Raw genomic sequence first — 22,006 nt, forward strand, 5'->3', positions numbered from 1 at the left:
AATGATAATTGACTTCTGGAAATTACATGAAAATCTGAAAATTGTAAACGATAACATTAGGGTTATGTCTGAATTTAAATACTTGGGCTGGTATTCATGAAAGGGGACTATCTTTAGTCCTGGACTATCCTTAGTCCTGGACTATCTAGTCCAGGACTAAGGATAATCCTGGACTATCCTTGATATCGTATTCATGAAACCTGGACTAACTAGTCCTGGATTAAGCCATGGAAAATTACAGCAGCTAGGTGGTCCATGATGTTTCCTTCTAAACTTGTTCTAAACACGCTAGCATTGCATTCGCGTACTACGCGTCCAGGGTATAATTTACCCTGCACAAGTTCAACTAGAGGTCAGATTATAGGTTCTGCACACAGTACTGTACTTGTACACGTGTGACAGATGCCTGATGAATAAATAGTAACATAAAACAACCAATTTTGCCATTAAACCAGAAGCATAAATGAAATTATTGGAAAACAAAGTAAGTCTTGATATTTAAAGAAGACTCTTGTGTAATTTTATTTGAATTTCATGTAAAGAAATTGAATTTTAAGGCGAACTTCAGGCCTAGCATCTAGCTAGCTAGCCTAGTAGTAGTTAGTGGGCCTACCTTGTTGGCATAGCCTACCTCTCTCTAGGCCTACCTAGACTAGCCTAGGCGCAACTACTATCTAGGCCTAGTATTCCTACCCACTATTCTACCTATAGTCCTAGGCTTACACTAATTTCACTAAAAATATGGCCTATTACCTAGGCCTAGGCTAGTTCCAGTAGTAACTACTGTCTACTCTTTTCTTTAGATCTAGACTAGCCTAGGCCCTAGCTAACTACTAGGCCTATATTATATATAGGAGGATTATAGGCAGACTCCTTCTACTACTGCTACTACTAGTAGTAGTGTAGTGCTACTATCCAAAGGGCTAGTACTAGGCCTAGTAGTACTTTTTTATATTTTGTTTAAAAAAATGGATGCATCATTTGTTATTAATTGATCTGTTACAGTAGGTTGATTCATAATAATAATATTATATGATGATTAAATTAAAAAAAACTAGGCCTAACCTAGCTAGCTGCAACCTTGTCCATCTAGTTCCTACTACTAGACTAGAGTAGAGCAATAGCCTGCCTTCTACTAGCTACTGACCAGGGTAGTCTCTCCTGGTAGTAGGCATAACAATAACATATGCATTATTTAATTGAAGATCTGTGTTCCATAATATTTAAAATGAGATAACACAATATTTATTGTAAATTACCTTTTTTTTATCTACACAGATTTTCAAGTCAGCAAGGCATCAACATTGTTTAAAGACTGATTAAATTAAATACTGTTGTTAGGACTATACTACTATTTTCATTGTTGGAGCTGTGGTTGCAAAATTATCAGAGTATAAACTGCAGAATTGAGAATTGGACATAAATAATTCAAGACAAGTCACATGATGACCATCTTTAAGTAACAAAACTATTTATTTTGATGACAATTGTATATAATATATATTTCAGTCAGGAATTATTTATCTAAATAAAAGTTGGACAGAATGCTGTGATCTGAACATGAATGTACTACAGTAATATGGTATTTGAATTTATTTATTTACTGTTTTTGAATAAAACAATAGAGTAATTTAAAAAGTTTCATATGTGGTTTTTATATGGATTTTCTTATTTTCATTTATTACTACACAAGTACAACTTGCTAAAACGTATACAATTGTTTTGATAGTCCTGTTTCTCTCTGCATGATTATTGTGCTCCATCCAGGTTTGTTAGCAATTGTATCTAAAAAAAAAATAGTTAAATAATGTTAAATTACATCCAAACAGCTTTACAACTGAAAGACAGTACAGATAATAGCGGTAGACGATAGACAATCGCTAGCCCTGGCCAATAAAGACTGTCGGCTTACAAGCCTAGATAATTTGTCACAATACTCCACTTCATTTTTGTTTTCAATAATACCTCTTTAACTTTTACTCGAATAATTATGATGAAAATATCCAGAAAATTAAGCCTTCCCCCTATATAACTATAAATTGGGTGGATCCAGGATTTTTTAATTCGATCCCCCACCCATCTTGTGTAGTTTGCAGGATGCAATTTGTTTAGACAATTTATTAATACATTTTAAATATTTGTCTTTATCTTATTACCTTACTTGACCAACAGCATCATTCCATGTAGCCTAACTAGGACGGCAGTGGAGGAGGCATATAACATTGACCAGATATATGTGTTCAGCAGTCTAAACCAATAGAAAAATAAATGAAATTAAACTATATTATCTAAAAAAATATTGAAACTAATACTAGCCTAGGCCTATTTACATTTATTATGCCAAATTAAAATTAATTCAACAGGTTGTATATAAATTGTTTTATTTTTATCTTAATAATACCTTACCTGACCAACAGCAGCATTCCATGTAACTAGGACGGTAGTGGAGGCATATAATATTCACCAAACATTTGTCCAGCTGTCTAAACCAATACTAATAGAAAAATAAATAAATGATATTAAAATATATACAGTATCTAATATTTACTACTAACTATTAGCCTAGGCCTATTGCATTTATTATGCCAAATTAAAATTACTTCAACAGGACGTCCTATGTAAATTGATCCAATATTTTGAAAATACCTAACACTGCATTCCAGTCTAGGCCTAGACAAGGCATACTAAGTAATACAAGGTATGCCTACAATAGGCTAAGACTACTGTTTACGGACTACCTGATGTAGGGCCTTGCAATGCCCATCGACTTGGCCAATGGCAGAGTCTAGAGAGGCCTAGTTAATATAGTAGTAGGCTACTAACTAGGTACTAGACTTCGGCCTAGCTAGCTAGGCTATATCCATCTATCATCATTTTTAACAAAAAGTATAATATGTAAAATATATTACAAATTAAGATATATAGAGTGATTTACATCTTTAAAATAAGTTAAATGTGCGCTTAATGAAGAACAAATCATGTTAACACTAGCAGTATAGGGTGGTTGCTAGGCAATATCGCCCTAGGCAAGCGCTGTCAGAATTGAAACTGTGGGCCTAGCTTTTGGGCCTAGATTAAACACACTAAATTAACTTACTAAATATAATTTTTTTACTTTCTAAAGTACTTTATTATATCAAATATACGTTATATTTACTAATTTGATACAAATAAAAATGATTAACTAGAATTTAATTCGTCACTTTGACGAATTATAGGTGATCATTTTTATAATTTTATTGACATTAAAATTTTTTAAACATGCACGTACGTTAACATACGATCGGAAAATGTTGATGTATGCCATCCTATTATACGCTTATAGTGCTGAGTTGTGCCTATTGTATGCCATATACAATATGTACAGTATATACTGTATATCTATATACAGTGTAGCATAGGTGAAATTACAGGACACAATTATGTTCTAATTTTTTGGTATGATGGAATTATCAAAATAAACTCGAAGTTGACAATTTCGAAAGATAATGAATTGAGCAAATAAATATAAGAATTAGAAGAAAATTTGGCATGTAGAAGCGCAATGCGCGCTCTTTGAAATTTGTATAACTTTGACTAAAGAAATTTAAAAACTACTTTTTAACTTCAACTGGCAATATGATAACGTCGCAACATCCGATAGGCTTATTTTTTGTATGAATTCATATCTACATTTCATCAGCTTTTATAATAAATTAAAATCTTCAAGGTCACCTTTAATTCTGAAGAGCTGTAAGATATTCAAATGTATGCTGTAGGTGAAATTAGACAACCTACGTTATTTAAGTTTTTACGCGTGATGACATCATCATAATGAAAATAGTGGAAACTCAGGATAAAGATAATTAATTTAGCAAGCACATACTGAAATTTGAGCGAAAATCGGGCTCAAATAACGGAGATGCGCTCTATTGAATGTGATAACCCACACAAAAAGATAAAAATTACTAATTTTTAAATTCAAGTGGCCATTTGATGACGTCATTCCATTTTGTACGTCTAATGTGTACATGAATATGTATCTACAACCCAATGGCTTCCCGAATAAGTTAAAAAAATTAGGGGTCACCTGCCATTCTGAAGATTTATATTCATTTTAAAAAGGCCTTATTTTTCACCATTTTCAGCACTTTGATGCAATTAATTTGCGCATTTTGTCATTTTTAACCTGCTCGTATAGCGTTATTTTAAGTTGGAACTGACTCAAATTTGGTGAATGTACTAAGGCTGGTGAGTAGAATGCGATTTGTATAAAAAAATTGCATTTTTTACGCTTTGTAAGTATCGCGCGCGCAAAATATTTTTTTTACGCAGTAATTTTTTGAAACACGCAAATGGCCTAATTCATGCTCTAAATTGATCAAAACTTAATTTTGAGCTTTTTAAATTTTTAACGCGCGATTTCACGCGCATGACCCTACGTGTGCGCGCGTTTTTATTTGTTAATATTTTTACCCTTGACCTAAAGTTTACGTGTAGTGAATTTCATTAATATGTGATAATGAATTACGGAGATATGATTGATAATGTGATTTCACAAAATGGCGTCTAAATGACGTCACGGATGAGTGATCACGCTGAAAAGCTTATTAGGACTAAGTTAAAGTATTTGAAAGACATTCAGAAATTTTGGTAATCATTGACATTAAACTTTTTGAGATATTTGTTACACAAAATCTGTACAGAAAGAAATTGCGAAGAAACATTTTTTGTTTTACAAAAACAATTTCTCACTAGAATTTAATTCGTCACTTTGACGAATTTTAGGTGATCATTTTTATAATTTTATTGACATTAATATTTTTTAAACATGAACGTATGTTAACATACAATCGAAAAATGTTGATGTATGCCATCCTATTATACGCTTATAGTGCTGAGTTGTGCCTATTATAATGCCATATACATTATGTACAGTATATACTGTATATCTATATACAGTGTAGCATTGGTGAAATTATGGACACACATCATGTTCTAATATTTTGGCACTGATGACATCATCAAAATAAACTTGTGGATAACAATATCGAAAGATAATGAATTGAGCAATAAAATATAACAATTGGAAGAAAATTTGGCACGTAGAAGCGCGGTGCGCTCTCTTTAAAATGTGTATAACTTTGACGAAAAAGATGAAAAAACTACTTTTTAACTTCAACTGGCCATATGATAACGTTATAACATCCGATAGGCCTAATTTTTACATAAATTCATATCTACATTTTACCAGCTCTCATAATAAGTTACAAACATCAAGGTCAACTTTAATTCAGAAGAGCTGTAAGTTATTCAAATATACGTTGTAGGTGAAATTACGTAACCACCGTTATTCAAATTTTAATACGTGATTACGTTTAAAAATGAAAATATTGGCAATTCATGAGTAACATAATTGGTTGAGGTAGAACATATTAAAAATTTAAAGAAAATCGATCACAGATAAGCAAGTTGCGCTCTGTTGAATATGGTGGTCTATGACAAAAGACGTAAAAACCCTATTTTTAAAATTCATGTGGCCAAATGATGACGTTGTACCATTTTGTACGTCTAATGTGTATATACACTTATATCTACAACTCATTGGCTTCCATAATAAGTTAAAAAAATTGGGGGTCACCTTCCATTCTGAAGAGTTATATTCATTTTAAAATGGCCTTATTTTTTACCATTTTTAGCACTTTTGTACAATTAATGTGCGCATTTTGTCATTTTTAACCTGCTTGTATAGCACTATTTTAAGTCGAAATGGACTCAAATTTGGTGAATGTACTAAGGAAGATGAGTAGAATGCAATTTGTACAAAAAATTGGTATTTTTTACGCTTTCTATGTACGCACGCGCAAAAACGTGTTTTTGCGCAGTAATTTTTTTTAACACGCAAATGGCCTAATTCATGCTCTAAATTGATCAAAACGTAATTTTGAGCTTTTTTAATATTTAACGCGCGATTTCACGCGCATGACCCAACGTGCACGTGCGTTTTTATTTGCTAATATTTTTACCCTTGGCCTGAACCTTACGTGTAGTGAATTTTATTAATATGTGATAATGAATTATGGAGATATGATTGATAATGTGATTTCACAAAATGGCGTATAAATGACGTCACGGGTGAGTGATCACGCTCAAAAGCTTATTAGGACTAAGTTACAGTATTTGAAAGACATTGTGAAATTTTGGTAATCATTGACATTTAACTTTTTGAGATATTTGTTACACAAAAAGTGTACAGAAAGAAGAAAAATATTTTAATGCAAGTACAATAACAATAGGTGATCATTTTATTCTAAATGATCACCTAACTAGAATTTAATTCGTCACTTTGACGAATTATAGGTGATCATTTTTATAAATTTATTGACATTAATATTTTTTAAACATGCACGTATGTTAACATACGATCGGAAAATGTTGATGTATGCCATCCTATTACAGTATACGCTTATAGTGCTTAGTTGTGCCTATTATATGTCATATCACAAATATGTACAGTATACTGTATATCTATATACAGTGTAGCATTGGTGAGATTACGGACACACATCATGTTCTAAGTTTTTTGCACTGATGACATTATCAAAATAAACTTGTGGATACCAATATCGAAAGATAATGAATTGAGCAATAAAATATAACACTTAGAAGAAAATTTGGCACGTAGAAGCGCGGTGCGCCCTCTTCAAAATGTGTATAACTTTGACGAAAGAGATGATAAAACTACTTTTTAACTTCAACTGGCCATGTGGTAACTTCATAACATTCGATAGGCTTAATTTTTATATGCATTTATATCTACATTTCACCAGCTCTCATAATAAGTTATAAACATCAAGGTCAACTTTAATTCAGAAGAGCTGTAAGGTATTCAACTATACGTTGTAGGTGAAATTACGTAACCACCGTTATTCAAATTTTAAGACGTGATGATGTCATCGAAATGAAAATATTGGCAACTCATGAGTAACATAATTGGTTGAGGTAGAATATATTAAAAATTTTAAAAAAATCGAGCACAGATAAGCGAGTTACGCTCTGTTGAATATGGTGGTCTATGACAAAATGGGAAAAAACCCTATTTTAAAAATTCATGTGGCCAAATGATGACGTCATACCATTTTGTACGTCTAATGGGTATATACATTTATATCTACAACTCATTAACTTCTATAATAAGTTAAAAAAAATGGGGGTCATCTTCCATTCTGAAGAGTTATATTCATTTTAAAAACGCCTTATTTTTTACCATTTTTAGCACTTTTGTACAATTAATTTGCGTATTTTGTCATTTTTAACGTGCTCGTTTAGCGTTATTTTAAGTCGGAATGGACTCAAATTTAGTGAATGTACTAAGGAAGATGAGTAGAATGCAATTTGTACAAAACAATTTTGTTTTTTACGCTTCCTATGTACGCACGCGCAAAAACGTGTTTTTGCGCAGTAATTTTTTGAAACACGCAAATGGCCTAATTCATGCTCTAAATTGATCAAAACTTAATTTTGAGCGTTTTAAATTTTTAACGCGCGATTTCACGCGCATGACCCTACGTGCGCGTGTGTATTTATTTGCTAATATTTTTACCCTTGACCTGAAGTTTACGTTTAGTGATTTTCATTAATATGTGATGATGAATTATGGAGATATAATTGATAATGTGATTTCGCAAAATGGCGTATAAATGACGTCACGGATGAGTGATCACGCTGAAAAGCTTATTATGGCTAAGTTAAAGTATTTAAAAGACATTGTGAAATTTTGGTAATCATTGACATTAAACTTTTTGAGATATTTGTTACACAAAAAGTGTACAGAAAGAATAAAAAGAAAAAAAATAAATAAAGATTTTATACAATAACAATAGGTGATCATTTTATTCTAAATGATCACCTAACTAGAATTTAATTCGTCACTTTGACGAATTATAGGTGATCATTTTTATCATTTTACTGAAATTAATTTTTTTTAAACATGCACGTACGTTAACATACGATCGGAAAATGTTGATGTATGCCATCCTATTATATGCTTATAGTGCTGAGTTGTGCCTATATGCCATATACAATATGTACAGTATATACTGTATATCTATATACAGTGTAGCATAGGTGAAATTACGGGACACACATGTTCTAATTTTTTGGCATGATGACGTTATCAAACTAAACTTTAAGATGACAATTTCGAAAGATAATTAATTGAGCAAAAAAATATAAGATTTGGAAAAAAATTTGGCACGTAGAAGCGCTGTGCGCACTCTTTGAATTGTGTATAACTTTGACGAAAAATATGAAAAAACTACTTTTTCACTTCAACTGGCCATATGTTAACGTCACAACATCCGATAGGCTTAATTTTTATATGAATTAATATCTACATTTCATCAGCTTTCATAATAAATTATAATCATCAAGGTAACCTTCAATTCTGAAGAGCTGTAAGATATTCAAATTTACTGCGAAGGTGAAATTACACGGCCTACGTTATTCAAGTTTTTACGCGTGATGACGTCATTAAAATGAAGATAGTGTCAACTCATGATAAAGATAATTAATTAAGCAAGCACATACTGAAAGTTGTGCGAAATTCGAGCACACATAACCAAGATGCGCTCTGTTGAATGTGATAATCTACACAAAAAGATAACAAATCCTAATTTTTAAATTCAAGTGGCCATTTGATGACGTCAAAACATTTTGTACGTAAAGTGTGTACATGAATTCATATCTACAACTCAATGGCTTCCAGAATAAGTTAAAAAAATCGGGGGTCATCTTGCATTCTGAAGAATTATTTTCATTTTAAAAAAGACCTATTTTTCACCATTTTCAGAACTTTTGTAAAATTAATATGCGCATTTTGTCATTTTTAACGTGCTCGTATAGCGTTATTTTAAGTCGGAACTGACTCAAATTTGGTGAATGTACTAAGGATGGTGAGTAGAATGAGATTTGTAAAAAAAATTCATATTTTTTACGCTTTTTAAGTATCGCGCGCGCAAAAACGCATTTTTGCGCAGTAATTTTTTGAAACACGCAAATGGCCTAATTCATGCTCTAAATTGATCAAAACTTAATTTTGAGCGTTTTAAATTTTTAACGCGCGATATCACGCGCATGAACCTACGTGCGCGTGCGTTTTTATTTGCTAATATTTTTACCCTTGATCTGAAGTTTACGTGTAGTGAATTTCATTAATATGTGATAATGAATTATGGAGATATGATTGATAATGTGATTTCGCAAAATGGCGTATAAATGTCGTCACGGATGAGTGATCACGCTGGAAAGCTTATTAGGATTAAGTTATATTATTTGAAAGATATTCTGAAATTTTTGTAATCATTGACATTAAACTTTTTGAGATAATTGTTACACAAAATAGTGTACAGAAACAATAAAAAGACTAGACATGTAACTCGTCACTTTGACGAGTTTGGTTTTCCGCCGCGCAAGTGGTGCAACATTAACATTAAGGGGATAGGTTGAGGACAAAAGGAAGTGTTCACGTTGGCATTATGACCTGAACTGAAGAATATGATATGTTGTTATTGCTGAATTTTATTATTTAAATTCATATATAGTATACACAGTATAATCTGTATCCATATCACATACAGTGTAGAATAGGTGAAATTACGGGACCCGATATTTATTGCAATTTTTAACATGTTGACGGTTTTAAAATGAAACGCGAAGGTAGCATTTCCGAAAGGAAATTATCTCAGCAACAACGTATTAGCGTGTAGAAGAAATTTGAATACGTGAAATATTGATGCGCGCTCTTTTAAATGTAATGAATTATGACGCAAAAGATGAAAATACGACCTTTTTTATTTAACTGGGCATATGATGACGTCACAACATCCGATTGGCAACATTTTTACATAGTTTCGTATCTACAATCCAATAGCTTCCAGAAAAAGTTTTAATCGTGATTATCACATTTTATTCTTACGAGCTATAACAGATTAAAATTTACTGTAAAGATGAAATTAATGCCACACGTGATTTAAATTTTTAGGCATGATGACGTCAAAAAAATTAAAATATTTTTAACTCCTGCGAAAGATAGTTGATTGACCTAGACAATATCAAAATCGGGGTGAAAATGGAAAACGGATAAGTGGAGATGCGCTCTATTCAATGTGGTAAGCTATGACGAAAGATACAAAAATCCTAAATTTTATATTCGCGTGGCCATACGATGACGTCACAATGTCCGGTTAGCCATATTAATACCTGATACGATATCTACAACTCATCTACTTCCAGAATATGCCATCCACAAAAAGTTGACCGTCTAGTTTAGAAATTACGACTGTTTAAAAAAAGGCATATTTTAAACGAATTTTTTAACCTTTTCATAAAAAACGCGCGCAAATTGTCCAATTCGACGTGCTCGTATGACGTATCTTTAAGTCGAAATTGTTTAAAATTTGGTAAAATTACTAGAAAAGGCTGGAAAAACATAAATCACGCGAAAAAAATACGTTTTCAATGCTACGTGCGCAACGCACACGTAAAAATGTGCGCACGCGTGGGAATTTTTGACATGCTTAAAACGACATGAAACGCGTAGAAAGTTGATTATAAATTAATTTTGCGCATTTTGAAATTTTAAATGCGCGTGCGCGCGTAACTTTGTGTAAAACACGCAATTTTTTTTCCACAGAAAGTTAGCGCATAATATAAATTAAACTTTTGCAAAGTTTCAAGTTGAAATGTTATTTGGTTGTCGAGCTATGTTAAATACGAGAAAATCGTTAAATCGCGCGTACGTCACGTTGCGCAATTGTAAGCATCATGAAAAGCTTCGCTTGACGACGTTACATAAATGTCAAAATGTCAACATAGTTAAAAAAATGTTATGTTTGCAAGTTTTAGAGAAAAGCGTTACACAAAAATCATACAGAAAGAAAGAAGATGAAAAAAAAGATGATGATGATGATTTCGTACAATCACAAGAGGTTTTCCTGCAACTTCGTTGCGGAAAACCAAAAAAAAAAAAGAAAAATAATAATAAAGATTTTATACAATAACAATAGGTGATCATTTTATTCTAAATTTTATAACTAGAATTTAATTCGTCACTTTGACGAATTATAGGTGATCATTTTTATCATTTTAATGAAATTAACAATTTTTTAAACATGGACGTACGTTAACATACCATCGTAAAAAGTTGATGTACGCCATCCTATGACATGATGCATATACACTTATAGCGCTGAGTTGTACCTATGTGTCATATACAATATGTACAGTATATACTGTATAATATCTATATACAGTGTAGCATAGGTGAAATTATGGGACCCACATCATGTTCTAATTTTTTGGTATAATGGAATTATCAAAATAAACTCGAAGATGACAATTTCGAAAGATAATGAATTGAGCAAATAAATATAAGGATTGGAAGAGAAATTGACCCGTAGAAGCGCAATGCGCGCTCTTTGAAATTTGATTAACTACGACTAACGAAATTTAAAAACTACTTTTTAACTTCAACTGGCCATATGATAACATCACAACATCCGATAGGCTTAATTTTTATATGAATTCATATCTACATTTCATCAGCTTTCATAATAAGTTATAATCTTCAAGGTTACCTTTAATTCTGAAGAGCTATAAGATATTCAAATGTATGGTGTAGCTGAAATTACACGACCTAGTTTATTCAAGTTTTTACGCGTGATGACGTCATCAAAATAAAATGTTGACAACTCATGAGAAAGATAATTAATTGAGCAAGCACATACTAACATTTCTGCGAAAATCGGGCTCAAATAACGGAGATGCGCTCTATTGAATGTGATAACCCACACAAAAAGATAAAAATTACTAATTTTTTAATTGAAGTGGCCATTTGATGACGTCATACCATTTTGTACGTCTAATGTGTACATGAATGTGTATCTACAACCCAATGGCTTCCAGAATAAGTTAAAAAAATTGGGGGTCACCTGCCATTCTGAAGAGTTATATTCATTTTAAAAAGGCCTTATTTTTCACAATTTTCAGCACTTTGATGCAATTAATTTGCGCATTTTGTCATTTTTAACCTGCTCGTATAGCGTTATTTTAAGTCGGAACTGACTCAAATTTGGTGAATGTACTAAGGATGGTGAGTAGAATGCGATTTGTATAAAAAATTGCAATTTTTACGCCTTGTAAGTATCGCGCACGCGAAATATTTTTTTTGCGCAGTAATTTTTTGAAACACGCAAATGGCCTAATTCATGCTCTAAATTGATTAAAACGTGATTTTGAGCTTTTTAAATTTTTAATGCGCGATTCCACGCGCTTGACCCTACGTGCACGGGTGTTTTTATTTGCTCATATTTTTACCCTTGACCTGAAGTTTACGTGTAGTGAATTACATAAATATGTGATAATGAATTATGGATATATGATTGATAATGTGATTTCACAAAATGGCGTATACGTGACGTCACGGATGAGTGATCACGCTGAAAAGCTTATTAGGACTAAGTTAAAGTATTTAAAAGACATTCAGAAATTTTGGTAATCATTGACATTAAACTTTTTGAGATATTTGTTACACAAAATCTGTACAGAAAGAAATTGCGAAGAAACATTTTTTTTTACAAAAACAATTTCTCACTAGAATTTAATTCGTCACTTTGACGAATTATAGGTGATCATTTTTATCATTTTATTGACATTAATATTTTTTAAACATGCACGTACGTTAACATATGATCGGAAAATGTTGATTTATGCCATCCTATTATACGCTTATAGTGCTGAGTTGTGCCTATTATATACCATATACATGTACAGTATATACTGTATATCTATATACAGTGTAGCATTGGTGAAATTACGGACACAAATCATGATCTAACTTTTTGGTATGATGACATTATCAAAATAAACTTGTGGATAACAATATCGAAAGATAATGAATTGAGCAATAAAATATAACAATTGGAAGAAAATTTGGCACGTAGAAGCGCGGTGAGCGCTCTTTGAAATTTGTATAACTTTGACTAAAGAATTTTAAAAACTACTTTTTTGCTTCAACTGGCCATATGATAACGTTACAACATCAGATTGGCTTAATTTGTATATGAATTCATATCTACATTTCACCAACTCTCATAATAAGTTATAAACATCAAGGTCAACTTTAATTCAGAAGAGCTGTAAGGTATTCAAATATACATTGTAGGTGAAATTACGTAACCACCGTTATTCAAATTTTAAGACGCGATGACGTCATCGAAATGAAAATATTGGCAATTCATGAGTAACATACTTGGTTAAGGTAGAATATAATACAAATTAAAAGAAAATCGATCACAGATAAGCGAGTTGCGCTCTGTTGAATATGATGGTCTATGACAAATGAGGAAAAAACCCTATTTTAAAAATTCATGTGGCCAAACGATGCCGTCATACCATTTTGTACGTCTAATGTGTATGTACAATTATTTCTACAACTCATTGGCTACCATAGTAAGTTAAAAAAAATGGGGGTCACCTTCCATTCTGAAGAGTTATATTCATTTTAAAAAGGCCTTATTTTTTTACCATTTTTAACACTTTTGTACAATTAATGTGCGCATTTTGTCATTTTTAATGTGCTCGTATAGCACTATTTTAAGTCGAAATGGACTCGAATTTGGTGAATGTACTATGGAAGATGAGTAGAATGCAATTTGTACAAAAAATTGTTATTTTTTACGCTTTCTATGTACGCACGCGCAAAAACGTGTTTTTGCGCAGTAATTTTTTAAAACACGCAAATGGCCTAATTCATGCTCTAAATTGATCCAAACGTAATTTTGAGCTTTTTTAATTTTTAACGCGCGATTTCACGCACATGACCCTACGTGCGCGTGCGTTTTTATTTGCTAATATTTTTACCCTTGACCTGAAGTTTACGTGTAGTGAATTTTATTAATATGTGATACTTAATTATGAAGATATGATTAATAATATGATTTCACAAAATGGCGTATAAATGATGTCACGGATGAGTGATCACGCTGAAAAGCTTATTAGGACTAAGTTAAAGTATTTGAAAGACATTCTAAAATTTTGGTAATCATTGACATTAAACTTTTTGAGATATTTGTTACACAAAATCTGTACAGAAAGAAATTGCGAAGAAACATTTTTTTTTTATAAAAACAATTTCTCACTAGAATTTAATTCGTCACTTTGACGAATTATAGGTGATCATTTTCATCATTTTACTGAAATTAATTTTTTTTAAACATGCACGTACGTTAACATACAATCGGAAAATGTTGATGTATGCCATCCTATTATATGCTTATAGTGCTAAGTTGTGCCTATATGCCATATACAATATGTACAGTATATACTGTATATCTATATACAGTGTAGCATAGGTGAAATTACGGGACACACATGTTCTAATTTTTTGGCATGATGACGTTATCAAACTAAACTTTAAGATGACAATTTCGAAAGATAATTAATTGTGCAAAAAAATATAAGATTTGGAAAAAAATTTGGCACGTAGAAGCGCTGTGCGCGCTCTTTGAATTGTGTATAACTTTGACGAAAAATATGAAAAAAACTACTTTTTCACTTCAACTGGCCATATGTTAACGTCACAACATCCGATAGGCTTAATTTTTATATGAATTAATATCTACATTTCATCAGCTTTCATAATAAATTATAATCATCAAGGTAACCTTCAATTCTGAAGAGCTGTAAGATATTCAAATTTACTGCGAAGGTGAAATTACACGGCCTACGTTATTCAAGTTTTTACGCGTGATGACGTCATTAAAATGAAGATAGTGTCAACTCATGATAAAGATAATTAATTAAGCAAGCACATACTGAAAGTTGTGCGAAATTCGAGCACACATAACCAAGATGCGCTCTGTTGAATGTGATAATCTACACAAAAAGATAACAAATCCTAATTTTTAAATTCAAGTGGCCATTTGATGACGTCAAAACATTTTGTACGTAAAATGTGTACATGAATTCATATCTACAACTCAATGGCTTCCAGAATAAGTTAAAAAAATCGGGGGTCATCTTGCATTCTGAAGAATTATTTTCATTTTAAAAAAGACCTATTTTTCACCATTTTCAGAACTTTTGTAAAATAAATGTGCGCATTTTGTCATTTTTAACGTGCTCGTATAGCGTTATTTTAAGTCGGAACTGACTCAAATTTGGTGAATGTACTAAGGATGGTGAGTAGAATGAGATTTGTAAAAAAATTCATATTTTTTACGCTTTTTAAGTATCGCGCGCGCAAAAACGCATTTTTGCGCAGTAATTTTTTGAAACACGCAAATGGCCTAATTCATGCTCTAAATTGATCAAAACTTAATTTTGAGCGTTTTAAATTTTTAACGCGCGATATCACGTGCATGAACCTACGTGCGCGTGCGTTTTTATTTGCTAATATTTTTACCCTTGATCTGAAGTTTACGTGTAGTGAATTTCATTAATATGTGATAATGAATTATGGAGATATGATTGATAATGTGATTTCGCAAAATGGCGTATAAATGTCGTCACGGATGAGTGATCACGCTGGAAAGCTTATTAGGATTAAGTTGTATTATTTGAAAGATATTCTGAAATTTTTGTAATCATTGACATTAAACTTTTTGAGATAATTGTTACACAAAATAGTGTACAGAAACAATAAAAAGAAAAAAAATAATAAAAAAAAAAATAATAATAAAGATTTTATACAATAACAATAGGTGATCATTTTATTCTAAATGATCACCTAACTAGAATTTAATTCGTCACTTTGACGAATTATAGGTGATCATTTTTATCATTTTAATGAAATTAACATTTTTTAAACATGCACGTACGTTAACATACGATCGTAAAAAGCTGATGTACGCCATCCTATGACATGATGCATATACACTTATAGTGCTGAGTTGTACCTATTATGTGTCATATACAATATATACAGTATATACTGTATATCTATATACAGTGTAGCATAGGTAAAATTATGGGACCCACATCATGTTCAAATTTGTTGGTATGATGGAATTATCAAAATAAACTCGAAGATGACAATTTCGAAAGATAATGAATTGAGCAAATAAATATAAGGATTGGAAGAGAATTTGATACGTAGAAGCGCAATGCGCGCTCATTGAAATTTGTATAACTTCGACTAAAGAAATCTGAAAACTACGTTTTAACTTCAACTGGCCATATGATAACATCACAACATCCGATAGGCTTAATTTTTATATGAATTCATATCTACATTTCAACAGCTTTCATAATAAGTTATAATCTTCAAGGTCACCTTTAATTCTGAAGAGCTATTAGATATTCAAATGTATGGTGTAGCTAAAATTACACGACCTAGGTTATTCAAGTTTTTACGCGTGATGACGTCATCAAAATAAAAATGTTTACAACCCATGAGAAAGATAATCAATTCAGCAAGCACATTCTAAAATGTTTGCGAAAATCGGGCTCAAATAATGGAGATGCGCTCTATTGAATGTGATAACCCACACAAAAAGATAAAAATTACTAATTTTTAAATTCAAGTGGCCATTTGATGACGTCATACCATTTTGTACGTCTAATGTGTACATGAATATGTATCTACAACCCAATGGCTTCCCGAATAAGTTAAAAAAATTAGGGGTCACCTGCCATTCTGAAGATTTATATTCATTTTAAAAAGGCCTTATTTTTCATCATTTTCAGCACTTTGATGCAATTAATTTGCGCATTTTGTCATTTTTAACCTGCTCGTATAGCGTTATTTTAAGTTGGAACTGAATCAAATTTGGTGAATGTACTAAGGCTGGTGAGTAGAATGCGATTTGTATAAAAAAATTGCATTTTTTACGCTTTGTAAGTATCGCGCGCGCAAAATATTTTTTTGCGCAGTAATTTTTTGAAACACGCAAATGGCCTAATTCATGCTCTAAATTAATCAAAACTTAATTTTGAGCTTTTTAAATTTTTAACGCGCGATTTCACGCGCATGACCCTACGTGTGCGCGTGTTTTTATTTGTTAATATTTTTACCCTTGACCTAAAGTTTACGTGTAGTGAATTTTATTAATATGTGATAATGAATTATGGAGATATGATTGATAATGTGATTTCACAAAATGCCGTCTAAATTACGTCACGGATGAGTGATCACGCTGAAAAGCTTATTAGGACTAAGTTAAAGTATTTGAAAGACATTCAGAAATTTTGGTAATCATTGACATTAAACTTTTTGAGATATTTGTTACACAAAATCTGTACAGAAAGAAATTGCGAAGAAACATTTTTTGTTTTACAAAAACAATTTCTCACTAGAATTTAATTCGTCACTTTGACGAATTATAGGTGATCATTTTTATAATTTTATTGAAATTAATTTTTTTTAAACATGCACGTTTGTTAACATACGATCGGAAAATGTTGATGTATGCCATCCTATTATAGTGTTGAGTTGTGCCTATTATATGCCATATACAATATGTACAGTATATACTGTATATCTAATATACAGTGTAGCATAGGTGAAATTACGGGACACATATCATGTTCTAATTTTTTGGTATGATGGAATTATCAAAATAAACTTGAAGTTGACAATTTCGAAAGATAATGAATTGAGCAAATAAATATAAGAATTGGAAGAGAATGTGGCACGTAGAAGCGCAATGCGCGCTCTTTGAAATGTGTATAACTTTGACTAAAGAAATTTAAAAACTACTTTTTAACTTCAACTGGCCATATGATAACATCAAAATATCTGATTGGCTTATTTTTTATATGAATTCATATCTACATTTCATCAGCTTTTATAACAAATTATAATCATCATGTTCACCTTTAACTCTGAAGAGCTGTGAGATGTTCAAATATACGCTGAAGGTGAAATTACACGACCTACGTTATTCAAGTTTTTACGCGTGATGACGTGATTAAAATTAAAATTTTGACAACTCATGAGAAAGATAATTAATTGAGCAATCATATATTAAAATTTGAGCGAAAATCGGGCACAAAATAACCGAGATGCGCACTTTTGAATGTGATAATCTATGACGAAAGAGAAAAAAACCTAATTTTTAAATTCAAGTGGCCATTTGATGACGCCACAACATTTTGTACGTGAAATGTGTACATGAATTCATATCTACAACTCAATGGCTTCCAGAATAAGTTAAAAAAACTGGGGGTCATCTTGCATTCTGAAGAGTTATTTTCATTTTTAAAAAAGGCCTATTTTTCACCATTTTCAGCACTTTGATGAAATTAATGTGCGCATTTTGTCATTTTTAACCTGCTCGTATAACGTTATTTTAAGTCGGAACGGACTCAAATTTGGTGAATGTACTACGGATGGTGGGTAGAATGCGATTTGTACAAAAAAATTGTATTGTTTACGCTTTTTAAGTATCGCGCGCGCAAAAACGTGTTTTTGCGCAGTAATTTTTTTAAACACGCAAATGGCCTAATTCATGCTCTAAATTGATCAAAACTTAATTTCAAGCTTTTTAAATTTTTAAACGCGCAATTTCACATGCATGACCTTGAAACACGCAAGTTTTTATTTGCTTATATTTTTACCCTTGACCTGAAGTTTACGTGTAGTGAATTTGATTGATATGTGATAAAGAGTTATGGAGATATGATTGATAGTGTGATTTCACAAAATCGCGTATTAATGACGTCACGGTTGAGTGATCACACTGAAAAGCTTATTATGGTTAAGTTAAAGTATTTAAAAGACATTGTGAAAAATTTGTGATCATTGACATTTAACTTTTTGAGATAATTGTTACACAAATTTGTACAGAGAGAAATAAATAATAAGAATAAGAAGAAGAATAAAGATTTGATACAATAACAATAGGTGATCATTTTATTCTAAATGATCACCTAACTAGAATTTAATTCGTCACTTTGACGAATTATAGGTGATCATTTTTATCATTTTACTGAAATTAATTTTTTTTAAACATGCACGTACGTTAACATACGATCGGAAAATGTTGATGTATGCCATCCTATTATATGCTTATAGTGCTGAGTTGTGCCTATACGCCATATACAATATGTACAGTATATACTGTATATCTATATACAGTGTAGCATAGGTGAAATTACGGGACACACATGTTCTAATTTTTTGGCATGATGACGTTATCAAACTAAACTTTAAGATGACAATTTCGAAAGATAATTAATTGAGCAAAAAAATATAAGATTTGGAAAAAAATTTGGCACGTAGAAGCGCTGTGCGCGCTCTTTGAATTGTGTATAACTTTGACGAAAAATATGAAAAAACTACTTTTTCACTTCAACTGGCCATATGTTAACGTCACAACATCCGATAGGCTTAATTTTTATATGAATTAATATCTACATTTCATCAGCTTTCATAATAAATTATAATCATCAAGGTAACCTTCAATTCTGAAGAGCTGTAAGATATTCAAATTTACTGCGAAGGTGAAATTACACGGCCTACATTATTCAAGTTTTTACGCGTGATGACGTCATTAAAATGAAGATAGTGTCAACTCATGATAAAGATAATTAATTAAGCAAGCACATACTGAAAGTTGTGCGAAATTCGAGCACACATAACCAAGATGCGCTCTGTTGAATGTGATAATCTACACAAAAAGATAACAAATCCTAATTTTTAAATTCAAGTGGCCATTTGATGACGTCAAAACATTTTGTACGTAAAATGTGTACATGAATTCATATCTACAACTCAATGGCTTCCAGAATAAGTTAAAAAAATCGGGGGTCATCTTGCATTCTGAAGAATTATTTTCATTTTAAAAAAGACCTATTTTTCACCATTTTCAGAACTTTTGTAAAATTAATGTGCGCATTTTGTCATTTTTAACGTGCTCGTATAGCGTTATTTTAAGTCGGAACTGACTCAAATTTGGTGAATGTACTAAGGATGGTGAGTAGAATGAGATTTGTAAAAAAAATTCATGTTTTTTACGCTTTTTAAGTATCGCGCGCGCAAAAACGCATTTTTGCGCAGTAATTTTTTGAAACACGCAAATGGCCTAATTCATGCTCTAAATTGATCAAAACTTAATTTTGAGCGTTTTAAATTTTTAACGCGCGATATCACGCGCATGAACCTACGTGCGCGTGCATTTTTATTTGCTAATATTTTTACCCTTGATCTGAAGTTTACGTGTAGTGAATTTCATTAATATGTTATAATGAATTATGGAGATATGATTGATAATGTGATTTCGCAAAATGGCGTATAAATGTCGTCACGGATGAGTGATCACGCTGGAAAGCTTATTAGGATTAAGTTATATTATTTGAAAGATATTCTGAAATTTTTGTAATCATTGACATTAAACTTTTTGAGATAATTGTTACACAAAATAGTGTACAGAAACAATAAAAAGAAAAAAAAAAATAATAATAAAGATTTTATACAATAACAATAGGTGATCATTTTATTCTAAATGATCACCTAACTAGAATTTAATTCGTCACTTTGACGAATTATAGGTGATCATTTTTATCATTTTACTGAAATTAATTTTTTTTTAAACATGCACGTACGTTAACATACGATCGGAAAATGTTGATGTATGCCATCCTATTATATGCTTATAGTGCTGAGTTGTGCCTATATGCCATATACAATATGTACAGTATATACTGTATATCTATATACAGTGTAGCATAGGTGAAATTACGGGACACACATGTTCTAATTTTTTGGCATGATGACGTTATCAAACTAAACTTTAAGATGACAATTTCGAAAGATAATTAATTGAGCAAAAAAATATAAGATTTGGAAAAAAATTTGGCACGTAGAAGCGCTGTGCGCGCTCTTTGAATTGTGTATAACTTTGACGAAAAACATGAAAAAACTACTTTTTCACTTCAACTGGCCATATGTTAACGTCACAACATCCGATAGGCTTAATTTTTATATGAATTAATATCTACATTTCATCAGCTTTCATAATAAATTATAATCATCAAGGTAACCTTCAATTCTGAAGAGCTGTAAGATATTCAAATTTACTGCGAAGGTGAAATTACACGGCCTACGTTATTCAAGTTTTTACGCGTGATGACGTCATTAAAATGAAGATAGTGTCAACTCATGATAAAGATAATTAATTAAGCAAGCACATACTAAAATTTGTGCAAAAATCGGGTTCAAATAACGGAGATGCGCTCTATTGAATGTGATAACCCACACAAAAAGATAAAAATTACTAATTTTTTAATTCAAGTGGCCATTTGATGACGTCATACCATTTTGTACGTCTAATGTGTATATACATTTATATCTACAACTTATTGGCTTCCATATTCAGTTAAAAAAATTGGGGGTCATCTTCCATTCTGAAGAGTTATATTCATTTTAAAAAGGCCCTACTTTTTACCATTTTTAGCACTTTTGTACAATTAATGTGCGCATTTTGTCATTTTTAACGTGCTCGTATAGCGTTATTTTAAGTCGGAATGGACTCAAATTTGGTGAATGTACTAAGGAAGATGAGTAGAATGCAATTTGTTCAAAAAAATGGTATTTTTTTACGCTTTCTATGTACGCACGCGCAAAAACGTGTTTTGCGCAGTAATTTTTTAAAACACGCAAATGACCTAATTCATGCTCTAAACTGATCAAAACTTAATTTGGAGCATTTTAATTTTTTAACGCGTAATTTCACGCGCATGACTTTGAAACGCGCAAGTTTTTATTTGCTAATATTTTTACCCTTGACCTGAAGTTTACATGTAGTGAATTTTATTGATATGTAATAAAGAGTTATGGAGGTATGATTGATAGAGTGATTTCACAAAATCGCGTATTAATGACGTCACGGTTGAGTGATCACACTGAAAAGCTTATTATGGCTAAGTTAAAGTATTTAAAAGACATTGTCAAAAATTTGTGATCATTGACATTTAACTTTTTGAGATAATTGTTACACAAATTTGTACAGAGAGAAATAAATAATAA

General features: G+C 31.5%; 1 protein-coding gene and 2 long non-coding RNA genes across 3 annotated transcripts in view; 1 reads left to right on the plus strand and 2 right to left on the minus strand.

The window, feature by feature from the left end:
- LOC144838055 (uncharacterized) overlaps positions 1 to 2,852 on the minus strand; it is a 65,884-nt gene extending 63,032 nt beyond the window's left edge. Inside the window, exon 1 of the long non-coding RNA XR_013611610.1 lies at positions 2,836 to 2,852. This is a non-coding gene — a long non-coding RNA (uncharacterized LOC144838055). The remainder of the gene's footprint in view (positions 1 to 2,835) is intronic.
- The window catches only part of LOC144838020 (uncharacterized), a 147,293-nt gene that overhangs the window by 105,383 nt on the left and 19,904 nt on the right, over positions 1 to 22,006 (plus strand). The window lies entirely within an intron of this gene.
- LOC144838849 (uncharacterized) lies at positions 1,452 to 2,496 on the minus strand. Its single transcript, XR_013611717.1, has 3 exons — positions 2,407 to 2,496; positions 2,157 to 2,248; positions 1,452 to 1,785 (listed from the first exon to the last, which is right to left on the minus strand). It is a non-coding gene; the product is annotated as an uncharacterized LOC144838849 (long non-coding RNA).

This window comes from Antedon bifida, chromosome 3, assembly GCF_963402885.1.
Source record: "Antedon bifida chromosome 3, ecAntBifi1.1, whole genome shotgun sequence".
NCBI classification, from domain to species: Eukaryota; Metazoa; Echinodermata; class Crinoidea; order Comatulida; family Antedonidae; genus Antedon; species Antedon bifida.